The following is a 9699-nucleotide window of genomic DNA, read 5'->3' as shown; positions in this document are numbered from 1 at the left end:
CGCTGGTCTGTGTACAAATCAACAAGAACGACAAAACAAAGACAGGAAGATCTAAATCTGAAAAGGAACCGCCAAATATAAGATCACAGATCTTGACTAGAGAAAATGTTGCCTCTGGAAGTGAGTCTCTACCTCAGACAGAGGAGGTTTTGATGACCAGATCCGAGGTCAGATCCATGTGGGATTTCCTCGGAGCTGGACCTGAGCAGAAGAAAACAGATGAATTAGATGGCTGGATGGATGAAGAGTCAGCGTGTGTTGTTTTTTCCACAGCTCAAGAATCTGGTTTGTGCCTCGCTGCAATAAATAAACCACCTAAATCGACCTGCTTGTTTAAAATGGTAAAATGGTAAATGGCCTGTATTTGATAAAGCGCCTTCTAGAGTTCTTGAAACCCCCCAAGGCGCTTTACAACACAATCAGTCATTCACCCATTCACACACACATTCACACACTGGTGGGGATGAGCTACAATGTAGCCACAGCTGCCCTGGGGCGCACTGACAGAGGCGAGGCTGCCGAGCACTGGCGCCACCGGTCCCTCCGACCACCACCAGCAGGCAACGTGGGTTAAGTGTCTTGCCCAAGGACACAACGACAGCGACAGACTGAGCGGGGCTCGAACCTGCAACCTTCCGATTACGGGGCGAGCACTTAACTCCTGTGCCACCGTCGCCGGTTTAGACCGTTAACCCTAACCCTGCAACAGTTTTATTCCTCCTTCTGTATCATTTAAAGGGATATTCCACCTCTAAGTGAAATTTGGTCTGTTGCCATGTTCCCCAGAGTTAGATAAGTGAAGAAAGGCGTTTTCTATCCAGCCCAGTCATTCTTCATCTGTCAGTATTCCATTAGCTTAGCATAAACAATGGAAGTGAATGGTAACTGCTAGCATTTTGAGTGAAAAGTCATGAAAATTGCTCAGTATTGATCGTAATTATTCTTGGTGACCTCAATAATCACATCAACTGCAAATGAAAACAACAAGCAACACAAAATAATTACAGGAGCCGATTAAGGCTTGGGATTTTATTACGACAAAGCAACGCTCTTAGCCGCTGGTGCAAAACGCCGCTGCAAGGTGCCCAGAAAATGACACAGCATTTATTGCCATTAGGGTGAAATTTTGTAAACGTTAGAGTAAAACTGGAAGTGACAATGTCTGCCAGACGTCATGCTGCTACGTGATATCCTTACGTCCTGCAGCAGCAGCTTACAGCGGCAGTTTGTCGTAATGTTGCCAAGTCTAAACCAGCTCCTGTAATTCCTTCCTGTTTTCTATGATTTTAATTTGCAGTAAATATGATTATTGAGGTCATCAAGAAAAAATGAGATTATTATTAAACCATAATGACTTTCTCAGATGAAATGCTAGCTATTACCATTTACTTACATTATTTATGCTAAGCTAAAGCTAACCGAATACTCCCAGATTAGGAGAATGATTGGGCTGGTTATTAAATGTTTATTTGCACTTATCTAACTCTGATGAATATGGCAACAGACAAACTTTTACTTAGGGGGGAAATATGCATTTACAACTTGCACTAACAGTTTTAACACTTTCAACTATTCATTTAAAAGTGGGTTTCAGTGATTCTGTAGGTAGAAACTTTACCTACGTCACCTTGGCTCTGCAGCCCTCTGCTGACCAGATACCGCACTAAACAGTTCTGTGGAATGGGTAGGTGCACAAGGGGGAACGGTTTACCCTGCCGTTGCCTTATATAAAGGCTAGCTAGCAGTTAGCATTTTCAGTTTGTCAATAAATAACTAATTTCTTCTTTTTATTCTTCTGTTATCTTTTTGGCATAATGGCGGAGCCTGGAGTTAAAAGTAAGAGGGTAACATTTTTGGAAGCGAAGAGCTAAAACCAGAGTGACGGTTTGTTTAGAACAGTTGTAATTCAGCTTTCAACCAGTAGGAGGGTGAAGCAGGAACATTTACTGGTACTTTAAGTTTGACTAACAAAAGAATTTGCCACAAGCTGACCAAAATAAACTTTCAGAATTCAAACCAGCGTGAGTGAAATTCTGCAATTATACAGAACACTGTCCTTGTGCAGAAAAGGGTAAACACGCCTGCAGCCTTTCCTGTCAACCACTCATCCAGAACTTACACGAGGAGCACGTCGGCCTGAACTCAGCCCTAGCTGGATGAGTCAGCATGGAAACTATTAATACAGTCCGTGTTTGGTTGTGTGCACGTAGGGGTGGGGAGGACACACAAACAAAAAGTTTGTGGGAAAAGATAAATGGATGGAAGAGGATGGAAGAATGCATGTGGGACAAGACAAAAAGTCTCAGTTCCTCTGTGATGCATCTCGTCCAAATACTTCTATTATCCCAGTGAGACGCTCGCAATAAACACACCCTGTGCAAATAACAGATGGAGTATCAGAGCACCCTGTGATCTGGAAGCATTGTGGCTGATTTGTGTGAGCTATACTTCATTGTAATCGTCTACAGTAGGATAGGATGGGAGGCAAGTACAAGCGTGTAATTATACATGGGTGGCGACTCAACATTTGTCCAATTTTTGTTCAGACAAACAAGAGATTTTATGAAATTTATGCCTATGACCCATCAATAAAGGTTCTGGCTCTGTGCTGTGCTGCTGAAAACTGAATTGTGGATTCCCCTGCTCGGTTTGGATCCATTTCCAGCCTGCTGCTACTGAACAATGACCATGCAACATTCATTTTTCTGTGGGTTTTATGCACCTCCCCTCCAGCTAAACAAGCTTTCACATGTACGTTTTCTGGCTCCTGGAGCGTGCGGTCGCTGTCTGGGATGTTGCTACATTTGGGAGTTTTTGTCCCCTTTCTTTTTCCCCTCTGGCCATCTGGAAGTTTGTTAGACACAGACAGCATACCCCCCTGCTGGAGCAACTCGTGCATCTGTATGAAAGCAGTAAAAAGCTCAATGTGCACAGATGAGCACACACACATACACACAAGCACAATTCCCTCCATATTTCACCCCGTCAGGCATTGTGCTGCTTGTGCAACGGCCGACCGAACGACTGATCTGCTTCAGATAACTGTAACCCGTCTCAGCATTTGACACAGCGCTGAAATCCACTGACATTTCCAGCTGTTTCCAAGACGTCTCCACTGTCATGAAAGCAAAAATAAAGCTGATGCAACCGAGCGCTGATCTGTTGCATCTCATTTCTGCATACCGTACTTTTGCAGGGATGGCAGTTAGAAGTGTTTTCAGGAAAGAAAAAGTGAAACAGAGCAGGAAACTGCGTGGGACAGGGGAGGAGAGGCCACAAAACAGTGAGCTGTCACTGAGGAAAGGGAAGAGTCATAACATTTACGCCGAGACAAAAAGGCTTCCTTTGGGTAAGGTTTAAAGCGTGAGCAGTCTGATGAACAACCTGCTCTTGCAGCTCGTAATAGGAGCCTGGTAGTAATTACCTATTTAGAATTTGGCTGCAGATCGGAATGCCACTATTGAGAGAATTCCTCAGATCCACGTTTGAAAATGTTTTTCTCCTTTCTGACAGTTCATGGTGTTCAAAATGTGGTTTGCAACTAAACGGTTTCTTTTTGTCTCATTTGAGAAAATGCAGTACATGTGTTGCTCCAGTGCACACAGCTGTGTGTAAAAGTTGTGAGAATGACAAAATTACTGTTTTTCACAAAGTTGGCTGCTTCTGTGATTCCAGATCTTATTGTCAGATGGTTCTGTGGTCTACAGACGTGTAATTACAAGGTTTTTCACGCGTTCCAAAGCCTTTTACCATTTGTAGAGTAGGCCTTTCTTCCGTAAGACCTCTGGAATCCACTCTGGAATGCTGTCAGTCAGCTTCTGGCCCAAATCCTGACTGATAGGAGCTCATTTTTCTTCATCAATGCTTGGAATTTGGCTGATATCGTGGGATTTTGGTTGGTCCACCTGCTTCTTACGGGTTGATCACAAGTGGGATTAGATTTCAAGTTTGCTCTCTTGTTCTCCAAACCGCTCTGTTCTTACGACGTCCTTCTGACACAGCGCTCCTTAATGACCAAATGGGGCCTTCTTCACAAATGCAGAAGAAATATTTCTGCTTGGGGATTAACCCTTTGATGCATAATGGTCACTACGGTGGACAGGTACTCAAAATAGTTTTTATTTATTTTATTTGCTATCAAGCACAGCTGTTGACTTTATTGCATCTGAGCCGCTCCATTTGGACTTCAGTAAGTCAAGCCAACATATTTCATGTTCAGAATGTGCGCTGTCCACCGAGGTGGACATGTAATAAATTATTATTAAGTGTTACAAAATTATTAGTTGAAATTTGTTTCATTCACACCTAAAGATGAATTATTTTTTTAAAATCATGGTTGAAGATTTCATAATTCATGTATCAAAGGGTTAAGATGACTTTTATTGAAATGCTTTGCAATCTAATGCAAAACCAAATCATCTGATCGCTTTAATGACCAGGGGCGTGTCCAGGGAGTGGCCTGGGGTAGCACATGCCACCCTTGGAATCTGATTGGCCACCCCAGGTGCCACCACACTAATTTACCTTTAAATAGGCTTTTCATTGTCCACAAAAGGCTTGGGGGTAAAACAAAAAAAGCATAACCATTGGTGCCACCCATGAACAAAATTGTGCTTCACCCGAGTCACCCCATTTTAAAAGATCTGGACACGCCGCTGTTAATGACACTTTAGAGTTGATACAACCTGCCATCATAGAAACAGAGGCAGCAAAACCTTTATGACCATTAGTAGGCCTACTCATGGATGTAATTTTTTTTGGGGGGGGGGACATGTCCCCCCCACTTTTTCCAAAGTCAAGTTTTGACCCCTGCACTTTTTACCATCCAAAAACAATATCACGCTATATTAAATTGACACTGGTTGAGCTCTAGGACCAAGCCGACAACAACCGTTTGTGTTGAAGCCCGTTTCCCATTAGAGCATACTGTAAAATCCCCCCCCCCCCCAACACACACACACACACACACACTTCTAAAATGAAAATTACATTCTTGGGCCTATTCCATTCTTTTAAAAAAGCTGTTGAAACACCGGACAAGAAAAAGTGTGATCCGACAGGGAAACGAGAGTGAGGAATGGATCCAACAGGATCCTGAATATGTGCCAAATAATCAGCATTTAAACCTTTCAGTCGAGTGGCTCAAGTGTTCTGTGCAACCGGGAAGAATCTTCGCAGCCTGTTTGGGGAATTCTGACACACAGATCATCAGTTAAACTAAAAATACATGCAAGGAGGGAATTCCCATCAATGGGATGTGCAGAAAAGCACCCACGGCTTTCCTGAGCGACTCGCACCTCCGGTCGTGCGTCAGTGGTGCTTTCCTGTCTCAGCGCCCTCTGCATGGCGGGGCTTGTTTGCTGAGCTGCATAAAAGCGTTTCCTATGGTTTAAACTGTAAATGGTTTCATGTTTCAACACTTGTTGGTCCGTTTTCTTGAGCAAGCAGCAGCTCTTTAAGATGCCGAAGTTTCGAGGTTTTCCTGGAATCCTCCAAGGAATTCGATCTAATCTCATCTTTCACTAAACAAATTCAAAATGTTGTGTTAAACACAAGTGATTCGGGGCAGGATTCTGTTTTCACACAATAAATCAAAGTGTGTATTTTAGTTGGGACAGAAGCTCCTGAGTCTGCTCGCTGTCTCGGAGCAAAATCGGGGTGCGACTAGAGCTCGTCTCGATCATTAGAACATCTGTTTTGAGATAATCAACAAACACTGAGTCTCCGTAAGGGTGAGGCCAACACCCACTGCAAGTTTCCAGTAAAATGTCACAGAGCCTCTGGTTCAAACTGGTTCCATGGACGTTTTCTCCATGGATGCTCGAACAATGCTCATATTGTGTTGGTGATTGGAAAAATGAGCTCCATTTATTTAAATAACTTATATTTCAAACAGATCAGGAGCTAACATCGTTTGCATTGGTTTCTAAAGTTGGCTGAGAGGTTGTTTTATGAGTGTTTGACCGGCACAAAAGGTCTGACTAATGAGGCTGAAGCCCCTCAGGAAGGACTCCGCTGGAAGCCTCCAGAACATTTAAAGAGAAAGACTGAGAGCTAAAATTGTGCTTTGTCCCTCAAAAGTTCATCCAAACATTCCCTTCACAGCCTCGGTTTGCCCCCATGTGCTCTTTTGTTCTGCGCAAAAGGACTTTCAATTCAATGGCTAGAAGTGCTCGAAGAGGCTCCGCTGCTCGCCATAAACCAAGGAGCACTGGAGCTCCACTTATTCAGAAACCACATGAAAAAGGTCAGTGGCTGTGACTCATCCATGTCAGAGTCCTCCGAGCGCCGGCTCCACTCATGCAGCTTGTGGGAAGGAGAGCAGGCATTTCTCACACTTCCACAAACACGATCCGAGCCAGACACAGCTAGCACAACATCAGATTTTCATAGATCTGCTCTATTTTATGATCCATCACCATCTACTTTTACACTCAGCGTTTTGACCACCATGGAAAACAGCTGGTTGTTCTGTTCTCTCCTCCCTTCAGTGACTCCCCGCCGTTTTGCATCTCACTTTCTTCCTAATGCTCCCAGCTGCCTTCCACGCTTAGCAACGCATCTGTAGCATGATCTGTACTCGATGCAAACACGCAAGGCCGGGGTCCACGGCTGCCAAAAAAAGGTCCATCTGAAGTCACGTTTGTGGTATGTCTGGAGGCTCGGAGAGGCAGGGATGTGTTATAATTACAAGTGCCTCTGATCTGTTAGGGCAGGTTGAGTTTAGGGAGGATCTGGCAACCAATCAAATGAGAAAATCCACCCCGCCGCTTGTATGTGCTTGTTCTGACAGGGAACACACGCGAAAAGAAAACACACACATATACCTGTGATAACTTGAGCCGTGTCAGCTGAACGAGACGCCAAAATCACAAACTCTTACTCCAGCACTCCCACCAGGTGTGATGATCAGCCAGCATCTCTTGACAGACAGACAGACAGATGACGGGCTTGCCCATCCTGCCTGCTGACACAATCACCTGTCATCCACATCCGCTCGTCCACCCCCCTACTTAAATCTGCATCTTTCACTTTGAGGGACAAAGTTTCAGTTTTCTCTTTCATCTATCCCGCCACTTCCTGGTCTTTTTGTTCAGTGTAAATACACAAACACACCTCTCTGTGGGGTCACCAAGTCCACTCGGGCTCGGTGTCACTCGGCTCAGAAAGGAGAAGAAGTCGGACATTGTCTGTTAGCGACATGCTATCAGAGTAGACGGGAGGGGTGGTGTGTTTGAACTTGTCTGGCTGGAGGTTTGTTTTCAATGAGTAATATATTGTAACACACACACACACACACGCACACACGCACACACATGCATGTACGCACAAGCATGTGCACACACACACACATGCATGCAGGTACGCACAAGCATGTGCACACACACACACACATACACACACAGGTACGAACAAGCATGTGCACACACACACACACACACACACACACACATGCACGCAGGTACGCACAAGCATGTGTGTGTGTGTGTGTGTGTGCACATGCTTGTGCGTACCTGCATGCATGTGTGTGTGTGTGCACATGCTTGTGCGTACATGCATGTGCACACACACACATACACACACAGGTACGCACAAGCATGTGCACACACACACACACACACACACACACATGCATGCAGGTACGCACAAGCATGTGCGTGCACACACACACAAATCCATATGTACACATATGCATGCAGGTACGCACAAGCATGCACATGTGCACACACACACACACACACAAGTACGCACAAGCATGTGCACACACACACACACGCATGCAGGTACGCACAAGCATGTGCGCACACACACACACAGAGACACATCCATATGTACACACATGCATGCAGGTACACAGAAGCATGCCCATTCGAGCGCGCGCGCACGCACGCACGCACGCACACACACACACACACACACACACACACACACACACACACACACACACACACCTCAGGTACAGGAGGAAAGATCGATTGTAGGCCAGGGGCGGTCAACAAGAAAAGGTTCAGGATTGAGATTTTGGTTTATTTTTGTTCAAAAGTCACCAAATGTTATGAAATTGAGTAAAAGTGTTGAAATCACAAGTTTGTCAAGTGGAATAAATGCAAAGTTTAGTCTTCTAAACGTTTGACCCAGTTACCTCAGCAGCCACAGTCAGGACATTGTGTGAGATTTAAACTCATTAAATGTTTAACTATGACTAGGATTTGTTCATCTCTACACTTTCCTTGATTGATGTTTTCAGCTTTGATCTGAAAAAGGTATTAATTGAAAAAGACAGAAAACTATTCAAATGTTGGCATCAGGTTGAAAACCGTGAGATTGGAGATGTCCCGTGTCAGCTTTGTTACAGATTTCTAATGCATCGATATGGACAAACACCTAATTTTTGATACAGACATAATCTGATATCGATGGGGGAAAAAACCAAACAAAACCATTTTAAGGGATCTAACATCACATTTCTCCCATCATGCATTATTACATTTTAAACTAAATAAAATATGACAATGCATCAATTTAAACAGAACATCTTGAAAACTAATCAGACATGTTTTGACATTTTAAGTGAGAGGAGAAGACGCTGGGGCTGCAGCACAGGTCAGGACCCCGCCCGGCGCCTTTTCTGGTTCATCCCCTCACAGGTGAGAGACGCCTGGAGAGCTCTATGGGAATCACATTAACTTTACCACAGCTGTGCGTCAATAAAAACAACGAGGCAGTGATGGCTTGATTCATATATAGAAAAGTAGAGAAATGGTACAGAGCAGAAAACAAATCTGCATTTGGATTATCTCCAAAAAGTGACCCGGTGTCTGCTGACATCATCTAATAACCCTCTTCATGGCTCCACGCCTCCTGTTGTCTTGGAGTCCCCCGGGTGGATGACAGCCAGGAACCGGCGCCACGCCCGTACAGTGTGAAAATATATGTAAAAGTTGTCATTAACGCTGCTAAAGTTTTGGGGAAAACATCAACATCTTGCAACAAAACATGAAATCTCTTTCATTCACATTAAATTCAACCTGGGGCAAATTTCCACAACTAAAGCTTGCTTTATCTTTTCCATCACTGCTTGTCATTTTTCAACACCAAAAGTTATTCAGAGTTTAACCTTTTGGAGGTTTTCCCTTTTTGATTGAATCCTCCAGCACCAAATGCAGTTACAGCAGCCCAAATAACACAGCACAGATAAAAAAATATATAAATAAAAAGGGAAGAAAAACGCTGACAAATGTTTCTACTGTGTAAAATTGAGGAAATTTGCATCCAACTCCTGGACAATCAGCTCAGGTGTTCCTCAGGGGTGTGTGCTTTTCCCACTACTCCTCTCCAACATCCTAACATTTCAGAAATATCAGTTTTGGGTAGAACAGTTTTCTCTTGTTACAATTAGTCAAAAAAGCTAAATATGTCTTAATTTTCACAAATAATTGATGTAGATATATACAAAATAAGGGATAATAAGTAAACACATTAACGCAGCAGATCATTAATAACTTAGCCGTTGTTTTGCCTGATACAGACTTGTTTATGGTACTCTTGAGTGTTTTCAGCAGGCTGTATAAACAGGATGCCTTTCACAAACGGATGAATTCAGCTCACGCAGGTTTCGCAGATTTCCACGTGACAAGGCCAGGATATTATTTTGACAAAGAACCCACATTGTTCTGACTGCTCTTCCACGCTGAGAGC

This window comes from Nothobranchius furzeri, chromosome 15 (assembly GCF_043380555.1).
Source record: "Nothobranchius furzeri strain GRZ-AD chromosome 15, NfurGRZ-RIMD1, whole genome shotgun sequence".
Taxonomy (NCBI): domain Eukaryota; kingdom Metazoa; phylum Chordata; class Actinopteri; order Cyprinodontiformes; family Nothobranchiidae; genus Nothobranchius; species Nothobranchius furzeri.
Note: the sequence above shows the minus strand (reverse complement) of the source record.